We start from the raw sequence: 18,430 nt of genomic DNA on the forward strand, positions 1-18,430 counted from the left end.
TTGTTGTTTTGCTTGGATTAGTAGCTGTATACCAGAAAATTTGGTTATTGCTATGGTTTATAGTAACATAATAATCATAATTATAGTTGATGGCATATAATTAAACATTTGAATTTTAGAAATTCCATATAATCTTGGAACATATATTAGTATTATTCACAAAATATAACCTAAAGAAGATTGAACATCATTTTGGTGATCCCATATACCTAAATATGTTAAATAATCCTGTTTACCTCTTTTCTGGATGTTTTCAGGGGCCATCTGATCCATCCAAAAAGCCAGGCATTAGAAAAGACAATTTTGAAACTGAAGTTTGATTTTGGAATTCCAGATTGCCCTAAATTACTTATTTTGCCAAAATGATGACTCAGAAATTTTAAAGAAGCAAAAACCCTTTATAACCTTTTACACATTTTACTATTCTTACACATCTTGCATATAAAACTGTTTCTAATCATCTTAATTGCATGTTAATGGTGACTCCTAGCAATTTTAATTGTAACGTAAAACCTGTTAAGTTGTGTTCTGATACGATTAGGCTGTTTCCAGCATAGTTAGGGGCATGGCCAACTCCCCATGGAGAGCAGGTGGCAGGGACTCAGGGGCACGTTCAGGCAGGCAGAGAGGAGAAGAGACGAGACCACAGGGAATGCTGGGAGCCTCCCAAGGAGGCCTCTTTCATCCCAGAAGCCCCCAGGGCCATCCCGAGCGGGCTGTCCTCAGGCCTTACCTAACTGGAAAGCAGGCAAGTTAAATAATTTTCAAATGCCAAAGAAGTAGTTTATGACCTTAAAGCATTTAGCAAACCTAACATTTGAACATAACTTATACCACATGTTTACATTTTCAAGACAGCTATATTTTACCGATAATCTTTAAAACTGTTTATTTCCTAAAGATTACTCAAGTCACATGAACTCAATAAAAAGCATTACATTTTTCACTTTTCTGATGAAATATTTGATTTAAGCTCTTATGTGATTATTAAACCAATTAATTTAAAACTTTACAGAAGGGACAAACAGTGACTTTTACCCTTCGTTTAACTAGTTTGCACAGAGCAAAAGAGACCAGAAACTGACCGGCAAGAAATAGTCTTTTGCCAACATGTCTGGTTTCTGGGTTCTTTCTCCCTGAGTGGCCCTAGGGACCCTGCTCAACTGTATGCAGACAAACATATTGCCATGAATTAAGAATATTCACAAATAGTTTACAAATTTTGAAGAAATTAGGCAGAGAGAGAAGTAGAATTCAAATTCTATTTATGAAAGTATACTCAACATGCTTAAAGTGTCAAGAAGCCTAAAATCCAAAAAGTTAGTTTAAGGATAGAAAGATAGTGTGCTCCATTAATTGCTGCAGGCTCCACAAAGGTAGCTTAGAAATTCCAGGCAAATGGAACGAATGATGACTTGCAAGGAATGTATAGGAAACAAAATAATTATTCACAGAACCAAATAAAAGCCTTCCACTAGGAACTAAAAGACATCATGGTTTTATATATATAAACAAGCAAAGCCAGAGGAGAATAAACAGCAAACGGGCTGGGTGCGGTGGCTCATGCCTATAATCCCAGCACTTTGGGAGGCCAAGGTGGGTGGATCCACGAGGTCAGGAGTTCAAGACCAGCCTGGCCAAAATGGTGAAACCCAATCTCTACTAAAAATACAAAAAGTAGCTGGGTGTGGTGGCGCATGCCTGTAATCCCAGCTACTTGGGAGGCTGAGGCAGGAGAATCACTTGAACCTGGGAGGTGGAGGTTGCAGTGAGCTGAGATCATGCCACTGCACTCCAGCCTGGGCAACAAGAGAAAAACTCTGCCTAAAAAAAAAAAAAAAAAAAAAAAAAAAAAAAAAACAGCAAACAAATGAAAACTAGAAGCAAAAACAAATAAGCAGGAAACCAACTCTAAATTTTTCTACTCAATTTACCCTGGAGGCTAGAGTGTTACTGAGGGGCCCCCAAAATTCCACATAATGCATATATTGTTCCTAATACACAATTTAATATCCTTAGGTTCACTAATATTACTATACATTGTGTGCCATCAAGAAACTCACTTTAGGCACAAGGCCAATAATTACTCTAGCACTATCCATGCAAAATGATAGACATAGTGTGAAGAAATGCAAGCATGTTTGTGAAATTTGGCTCCACACTAGCTTCATGCTTAAGTATATCAGAAAAAGAATTGTCAAACTGCTGATGCATTTCTTTACAATAATTCTTATTTTACTTTATCAAGACTAACAGCCTTAACTATGAAAATGTTTGTTAGCTAAACGTCTCCAATTCTCTGTCAGGTTTACAAAATATTTTATTATTTAAACTTTGTCCATATCTTTTCCGCCACTTAATGGTTCCTTAATACATTGTTTCATAAATAACCTTCTCAAATCTGTAATTTGAACTAACCTTTTAGATAACTTCTGATTTAGACAAAATTAATTTTTTTTTCTCACTAATAACAATCTTTTCTGGCATATTTTGCCTACAGAATTATGTGTTAACTAGAATTCTTCTCCTTACAACCTAAAACTTATGTGAAACCCTACCTAAAAAGCAAGAATTCCTGGCCAGGCATGGTGGTTCATGCTTGTAATTCCAGCACTTTGAGAAGCCAAGATAGGTGGATCACTTGAGGTCAAGAGTTCAAGTGAGCCTGGGAAACATGGTGAAAACCCCTGTCTACTAAAAATACAAAAATTAGACTGGCGTGGTGGCAGGCGCCTGTAGTCCCAACTGCTCGGGAGCCTGAGGCATGAGAATCGCTTAAACCCGGGAGGCAGAGGTTGTGGTGAGCTGAGATCACACCATTGCACTCCAGCCTGGGCAACAAGAGTGAAACTCCGTCTCAAATTAAAAAAAAAAAAGAGCCCTTCCCGCTTCTGGGCAGGGCAAAGAGTCCCATTCATTCCTAGGCCTTCAGGCAATACCAGGGAGTGACTCCAGCCAATTGCTCTCAATTTTCAAGGAGCTACTACAAAGCAGTTGTTGAAAGGCTGAAAATGAAAGAAAGGAAAAAATAAAATAAAATAAAGACCCAGGTCCCTTAAGCAAACTGGGTGGTGGCAGTTAGGTGCCTTCACATGGACACCCTTAGTTTTCACTGGACATAGCCAGAATCCTGCAGTGTTCTCTGTGTTTAGGCACTGCCCACCAAGTGTCCCAACTTGGAAAAGAAAAAAGAGAGAGAGCAAGAGATTTCCCTGTATGAAACAGAAAGGAGAGGGGAAAGGAAAAAAATAAATCCTAAACTTTGGACCTACCTTCTCCTGGCTGGCCCAGCAAAATATGTTACCAGTCGAGGGTGTCCAGTTTCCCAGCTTCTTGAACAAAGAATTCGACAAAACACACAAACCAAACAACGAAATAATGAAGCAACAAAAGTAGATATTTACTGAAAATAAAAGTACACTCCACATTGGGGAAGTGGGCCTGAGCATAGTGGCTCAAGGGCCTTGTTACAGAATTTGTGGGGGTTTAAATACCCTCTAGGGACTTCCACTGGTTACCTGGCGTACACACTGTGTAAATGAAGAGGATGAAGTGAGGTTATAAAGTCATTTACCTGGAATATGCCCTATGGAGAGGCTATTTCCTGTCATAGCTGAAGTGTGAATTGGCCTTATGTTCTCTGTCTCCAGACCCTATTTTTCTGCCTCAGTTGGGTCTTGAGTGTGGAACCATAATAAATGGGATTAGTGTCCTTGTTAAAGAGATTCAAGAGAGAGTGCTTGTCCCTTTTGCGACATGAGGATAGAAAGAGGATAGCTGTCTGTGGGTCAGGAAGCCTCACTAGACACTACATTTGTCTGCACTTGATCTTGAGCTTCTCGTCTCCAGATTTGTGAGAAATCCATGTCTGATATTGATAACTGACCAGTCTGCAGTCTTTTGTTATAGCAGCTGTCATGAACTAAGAGAGCCTGTTAGAAGGAGGCATAGACTTAACCAGTGTTTTGGGGGTATTTTAGGAGCCCTGATACGTGATCTTCGTGTGTGTTTTGCTTCTATGAGGTGGTATTGATGGGGTGAAGTGGATTGTCCCAGCTACTCTGGCAACATTTCTTTTTGTTGCCTCACAATAGATTTCCACTTATTTACAGAGAATTATATGGCTATATCTTACTGTGCTTTATGTTGCTATAACAAAATAACTATAACTGGCTGGTTCTTAAACAATAGAGGTATATTTGACTAATGGCACCAGAGGCTGGAAAGTCCAAGGCCATAGTGATCTCATCGGATGAGAGCCTTCCTGCTGTGGTGTTCCGTGGTGCAAAGCAGGAGAGTAAGAGATCAGGAGCAAGAGAATAAAAAAGCAAGGGAGATCAGAGGCAGAGACTCTCCCTGGTCTCATGGGTCTGTCTATTCCCTCTCTACATAATGAGAGTAAAATCCAAAGAGCATGAGGACTGAATCAAATACGACAAAGACCCTCTAGAGGCATGCCAGTGCTGGTAACACCTGTGACAAGTTTTGCACAACTCACAATGAGTAAAGCACAGACCACCCCACATGGTGGCACAGCTTCTCTTCTTCAACAGACTTTCCCCAGGCTCCTCTGAGTCTCTTTTTAAATAGGCCTCGCCTTGGTCTGTAAGGATCTGAACACACTCCAACATCATTTGTAACAGTTCAAGGCTACATCCATAGATAACCACACCCTGTTAAAGAGCCAGCCTGAGAAAACTCACAGCTTCCAAAAGAATTCAGTATTTGTTCCAGCAATGTCTGAAGAAATGCCTGTCTCCCAGTCTCATAGAAGGGCAGGAGTCCAACTTCCATTAGTTCCAGTTATCAAACCCAGAGGGACTAATCACATGGCCCAAGCAGCCCCTTCCTACTTTTTGTAATTTTCCACTTGGCTGATTCCACTCAGTCGCTGCTCAGCCTTTCCCTGCTCCCCTATTTTCCTTTTAAAATGCTGAGTCACCTTGTATAATCATAGTTCAGTTCAGTTCGCGCTGGACCTCTTCTCTCATGCAATGTTAGGTTATTGATAAAACCTGTCCTCCCCGTGTTAATCAGTACCCAACTTTCTTTGTCTTTGACTTTAGCAGTAGCAGAATTTGCTTTTTCTGGCTTTTGTGATTTAATAGCTACAGACAGGTGGGAATGAAGACCAGCTTATATGACACTTATCTCTGGGTTCTAGTACTACTGAGCAGCAATTTCAGTATTAGGGATTTACAAATGTGTTTAATTTATTGCCAAACCCTGGCATACGTCAAAATAAATGCTTATATTTGATCACTAAAAGACGAGATAATGATCCACCTCAGGGAGGAGAGTATGTGACTGCAATTATAATCTTTAAAGCCTTCTGTTTAGAAAGCATGCTTGCTTGAACTTCAAGTTTCTGGGCAAATGTAAGGGTCATTTGTAAAAGCTGAGTTTTTCCTGCTGCCAATAAGGACACAGACCTTTTCTTCTATGCTCATTTCTTAGACTATTTTCTCAAGAAAAAAATTGTGTTTGTAAACTGTTCCTTAGTCCCTTTATTTAAAATGCATGTCAATTGTTTGAAAAGCTGACTAAGCCTGTTGCCAGAATTGCAACCTGCCAGTGTCGTGTTAAGGGTAAGAGAGACAACTGTTTGGAAACAAAAACATCAAGAAAGATGACTTCCTATCTCCCTGGGCCCCTTGCTCCAAGCTACCACTGCCTGCTTGTCATAAAGAAATGTTATTTTTCCTTGGGATAAAGGTGACTGTCTAACACAGAAGGATACCCCAATTACCAGGTGAATTTAGGATGGAGCCCTGAAAGAATGTTATAAGAAATGGTGGTGTTAGGCCTTATTACATGAAGACCAGTTATCATTTATCTCGAGAAGATGCGTGTAAGGGTTGTATTTCTTGGCTATATAAAGGGGTGAGATTTCTTTCTGTCTTTGTAATCTCTTTAGCAGATTACCGAGGATGCACATTGCAGCCTGGTTTAATGCTTTTTTAATTTAATTTTATTTATTTATTTATTTTCAAGACAGAGTCTTGCTCTGTCACCCAGGCTAGAGTGCAGTGGCACAGTCTTGGCTCACTGCAAACCCCACCTCCCAGATTCAAGTGATTCTCCTGCCTTAGCCTCCCAAGTAGCTGGGATTATAGGCATGCGCCACCACACCAAGCTAATTTTTGTATTCTTAGTAGAGACGGGGGTTTCACCATGTTAGCCAAGCTGGTCTCAAACTCTTGACCTTGTAATCCACCTGCCTCGGCCTTCCAAAGTGCTGGGATTACAGGCGTGATCCACCGCGCCCTGCCCTAATGCTTTTTTAATAAGAAAATTATTTTCTTTCTTTCTACTCTATAGAGAGGAGTTTTGTAGACTGGCAGGAGATTTCATTTTTAACATTATTCTCCAATAGAAAGGAGAACATACTTGACAGTTGTCCCAAATTAGGTAAAAGATTGAGATTGGAGACCCCCATAGGCCCATAATTTCTACCTTTGGTAACATAATAGAAGACATAGAACAACCCTCCCCTACACAGTCTCCTCAGTGGGACAGCCCAATTACATCCACTGCCCGGAGCACATGGACCCCTTTCTCTCTCAATCTTACCCATGTGATTCACTGAGGGAGCAGCTCCAGCCCAGATCACAGAACCATGTGAGGAACTGAAAACCCCCCCTTCCCGAGAGGGCGAAGGGCAGAGCATGGACATATTCGATGAGTACCAAGGAGACATGAGAAAAATGAAAACATTGCCATGACAGTATTTTGGTATTCCAGAGTTTCTGCCTCGCTGCTATCAAGAACATCACCCTCACCTCTGGTGCTTCTTGTTAGGAATTCTTCCTCCTTGACCTCGCCCTGGTTCTATGGTTATAAATCCCCACTTATCTTGGTTGAAGGCAGAGTGGAGCTTGAAGGAAACCAAAATATTTCACTCTCAGGAAAGGAAGATAAATCTTGGGGCCCCAAATCACTAAGTTAAAGGAAAAAGTCAAGCTGGGAACTGCTCAGCACAAACTTGCCTCCCACTCTATTCAAAGTCACCCCTCTGCTCACTGAGATAGTTGCATATTTGATTGCCTCCTTTGCAGAGGCTAACCAGAAACTCAAAAGAATGCAACCATTTGTCTCTCATCTACCTATGACCTGGAAGCCCCCTCCCCACTTCAAGTTGTCCCACCTTTCCGGACTGAACCACTGTTCATCATACATGTGTTGATTGATGTCTCATGTCTCCCTAAAGTATATGATACCAAACTGTGCCCTGACCACGTTGGACACATGTCCCCAGGACCTCCTGAGGGTGTGTCATGGCCGTTTGTCCTCAACCTTGGCAAAATAAACTCTCTATAGTAACTGAGACCTCTCGTAGATTTTGGGGGTTCGTACTCTAAAAGTTTTTTGACAGATTTCAAGATGGCTATTCAGAAGGCCGGGAAATACAAGAATCGCTAAAAACTGTCTTTTATGGGAGAGGCTTGTGCCTATAGAGAAACTCTGCTTGGATGCAGCCAGGCTTTCTCTGAGGCTTTCCCTTGGATTTAGGAAAGATTAACTGATGGTCTGACATCTTTAAAAGTCTGAAGAAAACATTTCCCATCTCTTCTCTTAAGTGCTGCTCTCTGTGAGGTTTCATTGACATAATGTGCAAGAAAATTAAATGTTGGGACTCCAAATTCATTCAGCCAAAAGGAAGAGTCAAGCTGGGAACTCGATAACACAAATCTGCCTTCCCCTTTTGGTTCCTAAAGAAGATGGCTACAAGATGAAAGGCTACCCACCTCCCCCATATTTTGTCCACAAGGAAATTCCTGGTGAGCTGCTGAAACTTCACCATGGCAATGCAAATCGATAGCTTATCTTTACAGTGCAGTCACCCCCAGACACAAATGCATTTCCGATTGCTCCCCTACCCCATTTTGTCTGTGCTATCTTATGTAAAATGCGGATTCCCCACAGTTTTCCCCTGCTCCCTGTTGTTTATGTGAAAACTGTGCGCTTCTCAGTATCCTGCCATTTCCCCTTTAAATTTGGAGCCCTCAAAATAATCTTCAGAGAAAGGCATAGACCTGTCTCCTGGGTGCATCCTCAACTTTGGCAAATAAATCTCCTAAAATTACTGAGACCTGTCTCATCATTCTTTGATTGACAGTAACAAGACCACCTCTGCTAGCCAGGCCTCCTCTTCTCTCCCTCCCATAACCTGTGTTGCCACTACAATCTGTTTTGCCAAGATTTAAACCCCGCTTCCATTTTTTTCTATCAACTTAGATGGTTTACACGTTGCTCTGTGGTTGTCCCCTACACATAGTCATAAGTTTGCATATGCCTTCTCTCTTTCTAATCTGCCTTTTGTTAGGTGAATTTTTAGTAAACTTCAGAAGGTTGAGAAAAATGTTTCCCTTGACCCCCACCAGTGTGATTGCTCTCCCACGGAAAGACCCAAATGAAGTGTCCCCTACATCTAATGCCATGGCGCCCCTTGAGTGAAGTCTTTCTATGTTTTAGGAAATGTCATAAATAAGTTTGTTTTTTTTTAACACCTTGTTGGACAATAAAGGATTGATCTACTGATAGACACCTGATTCTCAATCAGAGCTTTTCCCAAGGGAATTTGTCATGTGGAAAAAAGCTCAAGAAATGGCCGGGCATTTTGGCTCATGCCTGTAATCCCAGCACTTTGGGAGGCCAAGGTGGGCGAATCACCCGAGGTTGGGAGTTCGAGACCAGCCTGATCAACATGGAGAAACCCTGTCTCTACTAAAAATACAAAATAAGCCAGGCGTGGTGGCACATGCCTGTAATCCCAGCTACTTGGGAGGCTAAGGCAGGAGAATCGCTTGAACCTGGGAAGCGCAAGTTGCGGTGAGCTGAGATCATGCCATTGCACTCCAGCCTGGGCAACAAGAGTGAAACTCCATCTCAAAAAAAAAAAAAAAAAAGTCAAGGAATGTGGGAGTCATGGGGGCTCTAGAGAGATGGAGGAGCCACAGGTTGCTGGGGCTAAGATATCCTGAGCTGCACTAGTTTCTGAGCTATTCAAATCCCGGTTGTTTCACCCTTTTCTTTATTTTTGGAGTCACCCAGGATCCTTTCAACAACCACTTTACACTTGCATTAGAGCCTGTTTTTGTTGTTGCAAACACAAAAAACACACTCAAATAAGATGCTGTAACAATAGTTCTCAAATCACAGCAACAACTCTAGTAGCTATATCCTAGGAGGTTCAAACTCTGTGTTACCTGTTGCTGTGGTCTGATGTGTTCTCCAAAGCCCATGTGTTGGAAACTTCATCCTCAGGGCAACAGTGTTGAGAGGTGGGACTTTTACGTGATACTTAGGTCATGAGGGATTTTCCTTATGCATGAATTATTGCTGTTTTCTCAGAGGCAAGTTAGTTATCGGGGATTGAAATCCTGATAAAAAGATGAGTTTGTTCTCTCTCTCTCTCTCTCATGACTCCAGAATTGTAAAAAAAATAATCTCTTTTCTGTATAAATTACCCAGTCTCAGGTATTCCATTATATTAGCAGGAAATGGACTAAGACACTACTTTATAAAATGTTGCAATTCCCAATGTTCAGCTTTTCCTTGATCTAGCTTCATCTACATGTTTCTTTGCTTGTTACTGATGGACAAATTTTCCTGTTGTCTCTCATTTACGGCTTACACTATCACATGCTCTCTATTAATTCATGTCTTCTATTTCCTTCTGTTGCTTTTCTGTAAGCATCTCTTTTCATGTGTCTCATTTTTAGGCTCTCTAAGACATATCATAAAACTCAGTTGATTCCTCACTATCATGCATAAAGCTGTGTTCGGGGGAAGTTCTCCCTCCTGACCTGCTACACCATCACACAGCCAAAGGAGTGCTGCCTTTGCTTTATTTGCACATTCCTGTTTTAAACAGTCATGGCCAGAATTATGTGGCTACTTGGGGCACATAATGAAAAATCTGGTTTTTGAAGTCATGCATAAAATTAAGATCTCTTTGTATTTGGTAGTCTCACATCCACTGTGCTCCCTGTTTCAGCACCTCATTGGGATTATTAAACTCATTAGATTCTTTACATGAACTTGAAATGTTCATAGAAATCTCTAGCCATTTCCCTGGTTAAGCAAGATAATCTTTGTTTTTGCTAAAGAACATTCGTGGTTGTTTAATGATGAGGTTAATATTCCCCTCCTTTCCACCTCCACGTTGGAAAAACCACCTTGGACTGAGTTTTGAGGAGCAAAGAACTAATCACTTGGCCAAAGGGGCCTTGTATCCCCACAAGTCCTGGGTACTTTTCTCTCATAGAGAAAAGAAGGTGTGTATGGTTACCTGGAAATGTGATTTTATATATTCTTGGCATCCAGGGGAGAAAAATCAATAAGCAAAGAAGCTACAAACATCTCCCCAGAAATTAAAGGGTCATGCCAAGACTCTAGGTTTTCATTTCCTTCTGTTGCTTGTTAGAATGATGTTCTTGTGGGAAACTGGAGTTCTGCAATCCCCACTTCTTCTTGAATCCCTACCCTAGCTAAGTACTTTATTCTTAAGAGACTGGCACCAAATCACTTTGTCCTGTTATGGAAATGCAAGGTTTGTCTTTTGGATGGATTTCTGAAGACAATGGGTAAAACATTAAAGTTCATTTAATTGCCTGTCTGTCTGGGCAAGCAGTTTGGTTTTTGCCAAACATTCCCCATAATAAAATGGCAGTATGGTTTTGATTGCCATTGAAACTAACCAAACATTTAATCCTTTTCCCTTTAGAGAGAAAAAAAAAAAAAAAAAAAAAAAAAAAAAAGGTGCAGCTCACTGCCAGTGCTCATTTAGTTTTACATTAACATGTTCTTTGAGGCTGAAGCAAATCTGACCGATTTTCAATGTAAAAATAACTATAAAACCTGTTCTCAGAGTTATTTCTAAACAGAACTAAGATCAGAATTGTTTGAACCATCAGAATTGTCTATTTTGAAAAATCGATTCATGAAATGAATCTTCAGGCAACAACTGTTCAAGAAGGATGTGAATATCACAGGTAAGAAAGCTACATTTTCTAAGATGTGACATTGTCAGTGATCTGAAAATATGATTACTGTATTTTGTAAGTGGAAATACCACTACAAAAACAGAAAGCTATCAACGGAATGATGTCTTTTGTTTCCAAAGTCAGCATACTAGAGTGATTCAAAAATAATAAGAAGCCAGGTGCGGTGGCTCACGCCTTTAATCCCAACACTTTGGGAGGCTGAGGCAGGTGGATCACTTGAGGTTGGGAGTCGAGACCAGTCTGGCCAACCTCGTCTGGCCAGTGAATGGTGGTGAAATCTCGTCTCTAATGAAAACACAAAAATTAGCCAGGTATGGTGGCATGTGCCTATAGTCCCAGTTACTCAGGAGGCTGAGGCAGGTAGAATCATTTGAACCTGGGAGGTGGAGGTTGCAGTGAGCTGATATAGAACCACTGCACTCCAGCCTGGGCGACAGGCCAAAAATCTGTCTCAAATAATAATCATAATCATAAAAGCGAGATATTTCGTGACAAAGTTCTCTCAGGGTAAACTGCCGCCACAAGTGCCGCTGGTGAGCATTCTCGAAGTAAATGGGAAAAGGGTTAAATGCAAGGCAGGTCATCAGCAAAGTACAGTACCTGTTTGTGAGCTGATTTTCTCTCCAGTCCAACATATTCCTCAATACGATTTTTAAATAGAATAGATATCTCACTAGGGGATAGGCAAGTAACTTAAATTTGTTCATACATAGAGGCAGGGCCGGGAGAGATTAAGAGCACATGTGGTTTAAACGCTGTTATCTTTGCTTTGCGAATAGTGTGGAAGTTGAAAATATTTGCCATTGAAGCAAGTGACTGTTTGCCTCAAGGTTAAATAAGGCAAGAAGGGCTTCAGATGCCTGGTCTGCAGTGAAGAGTAGAGCAGACCCTTCTGCTGTCAGGTGCAGACGTTTCTCCTCCACCTTCTTTAAGGCATTAACACTCCTAGACATTGTTCATCTACAAGTGTCTTGAAAGTGTTAACTCCAGTCTCATTGTGAGTCTTGCTGACTCACGATGACTCGAGGACTTCGATGGCATGCTAGACCTTCCAGTCACCAGCCTGGATTATTGTACTTGTTCTGAGTTGCACAGGTGTTTTACTTTTGTGCCAGGTGGTTGGAAGGAGGCATATAAAATGGAGCCATTTGTTTTAAAATCATTTCATTTATTGATGCTCTTGTCCAGTGTGTCTGAGGGTGGTACCTGCCTTCCCAGGAGGCAGGAGTGGGCCCCCCAGCTGAGGAGCTTATGGTGCACTCTTAGTTTTTAAGACTTGTTATACAGGGTGCAGTAAAACAACATGTGCCACCCAAAATGTACTTTTTTGGTATATTTTGATCTTGCTATTAAGAGGGGCTACAACTCAGAGAGGCTGCAGACACATAAATAGCCCTGAAAAGCTTTCTTCTCCAGCAGAGATTTGCAAGTGCTGAGGAAATGTACCTTAGTGAAGTGAACAGAGGCTAAAAGCCTTTCTCTGAGGTCCCCCTTAATCTGCCTAATTGGATCAAGGAAAGATTAACTTCCAGGAAAAAACAGACTAAGATCCTCACACTTTAAAAGTCTGACTGAGAAACTTCTCCATAGGCCACTGCCTATCCTCCTGAGAGCAGCTTGGGGAGCCCCTGAGAGACTCACATCTGTGTGGGGACAGCCTTGGCTCACCATGAGTACCTCTCCCTCTCCCCCATTACCTGAGACCCCCACCTCCCCGAGAGACCCCAAGCCCCTATTCTCTCTGTAGCCTCAGGATGTGATGAAATCCTCAATCATCTGGTCCTGCTTGGAGTCTCATAATTGCTGCTCCATGTACATGTATATAAATTTATATGCATTTTATGTTAATTATTCCATTGTCAGTGTGTCTTATGTAATCAAGTCATCAAAACTTCAGAAGGGCGAGGAAAGAAAATTCTCTTTGCACCTGCAGGGGTATCTGCATGGTATGCAAACCAGAAAAGTTAAAGGGAAATAATGAATCAGAGTCAGGGAATTAGCAAACATGACCTGGACAATGGCAATGAAGGAATCATGCATGGCCTCTGTATTGGTATTTACACAGCTGAGGTCCATAAGTGCCAAGATCTTTGTCTTTTTTCTTCCTTTCCCTCTTACTGCATACATCTGGACATAGGCCAAGGTTTAGTAAAAGAATCTGTTTAAGATGTGGAAATGGGAAACTCTGTGTGGGAATGTCAATGAGTGTGTGTGAAAACGTTAACAATCGTGTTGAGAAAAAAAATCTTTCCTTGTGCTAGTATATTTACTTGCATAATTATCACCTTTAGTTTTGTAATTATAAGATTTCTCAGAGCCTGGCTGGGTGCAGTGGGTAATGTCTGTAATCCCAGAACTTTGGAAGGCTAAGGCGAGTGGATTGTTGGAGGCCAGGAGTTCATGACCAGCCTGGCCAATGTGGTGAAACCCTATTTTTAATAAAAATACAAAAAGTAGCTGGGCATGGTGGCATGCACCTGTAGTCCCAGCTACTCATGAGGCTGAGGCAGAAGAATCGCTTGAACCCAGAAGGTGCAGGTTGCAGTGAGCCGAGATTGTACCACTGCACCACTCCAGCCTAAGTGACAGAGTGAGACTCCGTCTCAAACAAACAAACAAAAATATATTTCACAGAGCCTACCATTGAATGTGTAGTGTTCAGGAAGCATGGTAGGATCTTAAGGAAGCCACCATCCGTGTCTCACTTTCTTCTTAGTATTAGATGAACTTTTTCGTTGACACCCGACAGGAAGAGCCTCTGTATTGGACCACCATGTTTGTACTCATTGTGTAGGAACAAACCAACACAACAAAATAGCGGGAGTTGCCGCTGACAAAGAGTTTAATAATCAAATGATGGCCAAAGGAGGAGGTAGGACGCAACCTCAAATGCACTGCCTCAAGGAGTTTTAGAATGGGGTTTTCAAGGGACTTTTGGCAGATAGAGGGCTGAGGAGTGAGGGGTTGCTTAGTTAGGGTGTGGGGGATGAAAACACAAAGATATAGTAAGTGCATCCTAGGATCGAATCAGTTCCTTAAAATGGGTATTTACACAGGATGGCATCAGTGGATCTATTGGAATGCAGGATCTGGAAAATATGGAAAACTTGAAACTTCTTCACATTACGGAAGTTATCTATAGAAGTTAGGGCCTTGTAATACAGGCTATAAGCTGTAAGCAGCTACAAGGAAGTGGGCTGTGGGTCAAGTTGGTGAATGTTTAACCACCCTTCTACTCAAAAGCTTAAGATTTTGCTAAAAACCTAGACATTCAGTTTTATTGATTTTATAAGGATGGTGTCACCTTCATTAAACACATTTGTTCTGAGGGACAGTTGGGATGCAGTGGCCACTGACTTATGTGGCCAAAATGCTTGCATTGACCAAAAACTTTCTTTCACATGAATAAAAATATTCCTCCAAAATAAGCACTTGATTTTGACAGTCTCTGAAAAACACTCATTGTATATAAGAAATACATTTTGTGGTTAACGACAATATAATTTTACTTTACTCAGGGAAGGCTATTTCTCTCAGTACATCGTTCAACTTTGGCACCAGCCAACATTCTCAGGACTCACATAAAGCCTACCAACTAAGCAAAATCCTGAATATTGTTCACTAATCCTGATTCTGCGTCCTTTCCAGGTGTGAATTCAAAGGCAGAATTACTCCCCATTTTCTCCCCTATCCTGTGTCTCTCCCCTGAGACTTCTCTGCAAAGCATCACCACCCAGCTTAGCGTCTGTCCTGGGCACTGGTAATAATGTGGTACCATTCATCCTCTCCTAGCATTTCATCACTCATCAGGAGCCCTCAGTTCTGTGCAGAAGAGGACAGAGAAGAAATCAGTGAGTTCCTGATTTCTGGCTTCTTTCTGTCAGTATTTTTTCTAATATCTCTAAGTTGCAAGAGAGAAGTAGAAGCTACATGGCATTCACCCTAAACCTACTTGCATGACACATACTGTTTGTCTTAGAAGGATGATTATACGTTATGATAAGGGGAAAAAGCAATCTCCATTCTATCAATTCTCTGGACGATTATGACTTAAATAGAAGGAGTTTTACTGTCTAGGTTGATCTTCTGTTCCTTAGTCCACTGCTCTTGAAACTTTACTGAGGTTGTTTATTAAATATAGGGGTCTTTTTGAGGAACCTTTGGGGTTTTCTAGGTATACAATCCTGTCATCAGCAAACAAAAATAATCTGACTTCTTATTTTTACTACTTAAATGCCTCTTATTTATTTTCCTTACCTAAGTGCCATGAATAGTGCTTCCAATTTTGTGTTGAATGGGAGTGGTGGAGTGGACATCCTTGTCTTGTTCCAGTTCTTAGGGGAAAGGTTTTCAAGTTTTCTCCATGCAATATGACACTGGCTGTTAATTTCTCCTAGATGTCCCTTATTATTTTGAGTCACGTTCCCTTGATGTCTAGTTTACTGAGTGTTTTTATCATAAAGTTTTATGTTGCATTTTATCAAAACTCTGCATCTGTTGAGATGCTCATGGTTTTTTTTTGTTTTTAATCATATTTATATGATGAATCATGGTAAATTCTGTTCAGTGATTTGTGTACATTTAATCATCCTTCATCCCTGGAATAAAATCCACACAGTCATGATGGATTATCTTTTTGATGTGCTATTGGATTTAGTTTGCTAGTATTTTGTTAAGAATATTTGTGACCATGTTTTCCAAGGGTATGTTCCTGTAGTTTATTTTTCTGTTCTTTCCATGCCTGATTTTGGTATCAGGATGATACTAGTTTAGTAGAACAATTAGGGAGGAATGCCTCCTCAATTTTTAAAAATAGATTCCATAAAGTTGGTACCAGCTCTTTTTTGCATGTTTGGCAGAATTGGGCTGTGAATCCCTCTGGTCCCATGCTATTTCTCACTAGAACATTTTTAATTACTGATTTGATTTAATTACTGAGTATTTTTCATTACTCATTATGGGTCTGCTCTGTATTTCTATTTCTTCCTGATTCAATGTTGGGAGGTTGTATGTTTCCAGGAATTTATCTATTTCCTCTGTATTTTCCAGTTTGTGCACATAGAAATGTTTATAGGAGTCACTGATACTCTCTTGTATTTCCCTGATGTCAGTTTTAATGTCAACTTTATCATTTTTTCTTATTTATTTATTTATTTATTTTTGAGACTTGCTCTGTTGCCCAGGCTGGAGTGCAGTGGGGCAATCTCAGCTCTCTGAAACCTTCACCTCCCAGGTTCAAGCGATTCTTCTGCCTCAGCCTTCTGAGTAGCTGGGATTTACAGGCACACACCACTATGACTGGCTACTGTTTTTTGTATTTTTAGTAGAGGTGGGGTTTCACCATGGTGGCCAGGCAAGTCTCAAACTCTTGACCTCAAGTGACCCTGCCTCAGCCTCCCAAAGTGCTGGGATTATAGGTGTGCCCAGTCTCACCCTTGTCATTTCTGTATTGTATTTATTTGGACATTCTTTCTTTTTTATCTTTGTTAGCTAGCTAACTATCAATTTTGTTTTTCCTTTCAAAGAACCAAATTTTTGTCTCATTGATCCTTTGTACCTGTTTTTTTTTCTTGTCTCAATTTCATTTAGTTATGTTGTGACCATTCTTATTTCTTTTCTTCTGCTAGCTTTGGGTTTGGTTTGCTCTTATTTTTCTAGTTCCTTAGAAGTGACTTTAGGTGGTGAGTTTGAGGTCTTTCTATCTTTTCAGGGAAGCTTTAACACTATAAATTTATCTCTTAGCACTGCTTTCCCATATCCCAGAGATTTTGGCATCTTGTGTGTCTATTTTCATTCATTTCAAAAAATCTTTTGAATTCTGAATTTCGTTCTTTACCCAAAAGTTGTTCAGGGACATACTGTTTAATTTTTCATGCACTTGTATAGCTTTGAGAGTTCCTCTTGATATTGATTTCTAATTTTATTCAACTGAGGTCTGAAAAAATACTTGATATAATTTTGATTTTTTTTTTTAAGTTTATTGAGACTTGCTTTGTAACCAAGCATGTGGTCAATTTTTGAGAATGGTTCACATGCAGATGAGAAAAATGTGTATTCTGTAGTTGTTAGGTAGAATGTTCTGTAAATGATTATGATTTCCATTTGATTCATGTTCCAGTTTAAGTCCAGAGGGTTGTTTTTTTTTTGGTTTTTTTGTTTTGTTTTGTTTTTTGGCTGATTTTCTGTCTCAATGATCTGCAACGTTTGTAAGTGGGGTGCTGATGTCATTTACTAGTGTCGTACTTCTCCCAGTCTGTTTTCTTAGGTGTAGTAGTATTTCTTTTATGAATCTTTGTGCTTCAATATTGAATACATTTATATTTAAGATAGTTAAATCTTCTTGCTGTATGGAATCTTTATAATATAATGCTCTTCTTTGCCTTTTTAAAATATCATTAGTATAAAAGTCTGTTTTATCTGATATAAGAATGGCTAGTCCTGCTTGCTGACATTGATATATCATGTAAATGAAAACAAATCTATAGGTGTCATTAGACCTAATGGTAGGTCTCCTGCAGGTAAAAGCTGTTGGGTCTTGTCCTTTATCAAATTTGCTGCTCTGTTTCTTTTAAGTGGAGGATTTAGGTAATTTATGCTCAAGGTTAACATAGATATGTGAGCTTTTGTTTCTGTCATGGTCTTGTTATCCAGTTACTTTAGAGACTCAATTGTGCAATTACTTTATAGTAATTATGACCTGTGCACTTACAAGTCCTTTTATGATGGTATTATCATATTATTTTTATATTTAAGATTCCTCTGAGCATTTCCCGAAGGGCTAGTCTAGTGGTGACAAATTCCCTTAAAATTTGCTTGTCTGTGAAAGATGATTTCTCCATTTTCTTTCCTTTAAAAAGGCTAAAAATAGGCCCCCAATATCTTCTGACTTTTAGGTTTTCTGCTGTTAAATCTGTTTAGTACAGGATTTTCTTTAGAGGTGATTTGTGCTTCTGTGTAGCTGCTTTTAAAATTTGTTCTTTCTTATTGACCTTGGGTGGTCCGGTGACTATATGCCTTGTTGACATACATTTTGTATGGTATCTTTCAGGTATTCTCTGAATTTTTGAATCTCAATTTCTAAATGTCTATCAGGATAAAGAAAATATTTCTGCATTATTTATTCTACTATGTTTTTCAAACTTCTTACTTCTATTCATCTTCCTTAGAAATGCTTACTACTTGCAGATTTGGTGGCTTTATATAATCCCGTATGTCTCAAAGGCTTTGTTCATTTATAACAATTATTTTCTTTTTAAAATTTCTGACTGGATTAATTTGAAAAACTAGTCTTCAAGATACGAAATACTTTCTTCTGCTGGTCTAGTCTACTCTCAAAGTTTTAAACTGTATTTTAAAATTCCTTCAGTGAATTTTTTGTTTTCAAATTTTTGATTTTTTCCCAAAATAGGTATCTCTTTTTT

The sequence above is a fragment of the Macaca fascicularis genome, chromosome 9 (assembly GCF_037993035.2).
Source record: "Macaca fascicularis isolate 582-1 chromosome 9, T2T-MFA8v1.1".
Taxonomy (NCBI): Eukaryota; Metazoa; Chordata; class Mammalia; order Primates; family Cercopithecidae; genus Macaca; species Macaca fascicularis.